This window comes from Pinus tabuliformis, chromosome 7, assembly GCF_031772625.1.
Source record: "Pinus tabuliformis cultivar Carrire ecotype Pingquan chromosome 7, CPIR1, whole genome shotgun sequence".
NCBI lineage: Eukaryota > Viridiplantae > Streptophyta > Pinopsida > Pinales > Pinaceae > Pinus > Pinus tabuliformis.
Genome location: NC_142293.1, coordinates 1,611,975,713 through 1,611,977,511, shown reverse-complemented (window position 1 = coordinate 1,611,977,511; position 1,799 = coordinate 1,611,975,713).

Below are 1,799 nucleotides of genomic sequence, written 5' to 3'. Positions count from 1 at the left end.
AGCTGCTTGTTTTAGGGAGGCCATGGTATTTGGACCATGGTATTGTAATTATGTACCCTTGATGTAATAGTATATATAGGGTCAAATAATAAGAAAAGAATTATCGAATTGATTGAAATATATGTTATGGTTGAACTTTTGTGATCTATTGTTTGGGAAAAGAAGGAAAGGCTCTACACCTGAGTGTGTAGAGGCCTGAGTCTACAAATGAGTGTGCAAACGACCTGTATCTTAGAGAGCAAGTCAAGAACTTTTTATGGTACAAAGAATCATTATATTAGCAACAATTCTTGTGGACGTAACCCCAAGTGGGGTGAACCACGGTAAAATTGGTGTCTTCATGTGTATATTTGCATATTATCTATTGTAACAAATGATCTGTCCACATTCTCGACCATCTCCAACACCTTGACCTCTTCCTTGGTAGCCTCCTCAACTACCATGTTGTCCAATGCCTTCATGTCCATGTTCTTCTTCTTGAATTCTATAAGTGTCAGCACCGTGCTCCATTGCTAGTTCATAAGCTCGACAATTATTCTCATCATGTCCTATTGATTTACAGAATTTGCAATATAGGTTCCTTGGAGTCTACACATATTTCTGTAATAGGTAACAATATTTTGAGAAATTTTTTCCTTTGGTCTTACATATCTTGCACCACAGGTTGGATCCTACATTTAAGGAATTCGATGCCCCACTAGCCATGTAATCCCTAAATATAGGACATTTTTCTTTAGAATGGACCTCAGATCTACACTTTGTACACCATAATTATTCTCAGACTTCTTTTCTTTTCTTGATATCTTGTATATGTAGGGTTAGGTTCGCCACCAAACTTCGAATTTTTTTCATACCTGCATTAGTATCTCCTATAGGTGAAGCTTCCAACTTCATCACAATATGTAGAGCTTCAACTTGACCTGTTATCTTGGTAATCTGATATGTGGTAACAACGTAGCTATAAACCATTCTTGATGTTGCCACGGAGCTATGTCGAATCTCACTTGATACAACAATACCTTAAATCTCTAATAAAATTCCAAAAAAGACTCAGTAGGTTTCCGTTTAATTTCTTTCAACTCAGGGATGCACTGTGACTCAGACTTTGTGTTCTTAAATTCTCTGATCAATGCTGCTTTAATATCTACAAATGTTCTAATATGATTATTTGAATAATTCATATACCATATCAATGCTCTATCTTGGAACTTCGTAATGAGTTGCGCTTTATTTATATTGTCATAACTGATCTACTTCATGGTCCATCCAGCTTCAACTAAAACTATTCTAGATCCTCTAATCGAGTTCCTTTGAAAAAAGGGAGCTTAATATCATCGGGAATATTTCTTCTTGGAGGGGGAGGGAGATGAGTAAGGGGAAGGGGTAGGGGAGTAGGGGGAGAAGGGGGATGGGGAGGGGGAGGGGAGAGCCAAAAGTAGCTTGGATATTACTGGATTCTGGCTTCTTCGAACTCTTAGGCTAGGAAGGTGAATACTACAAAGTTACACGGGATTTGTCAGGGTGGCTGTCTTCTCTTTCACTTTCAAATTAACTCAAAAGAGGACTATACTTGGTCTCACAAAGGTCTTTGGGTCTTGTCTATGAGCTCTCTTTTTGGTATCTATTCTATATCTCTTTTCACTTCCCATTACTGCAATCTCTGGCTCAGATTTATTCTCTTTTCTTCCAAACATAAGTATACTAGAAATCTGACAGCATCTGTAAAATTCTCTTTCCATATAGAAGCATCTTAATCCAAAGTTTCAAAGACTTTAAATACTTACCTCGTGGTCCTCTGA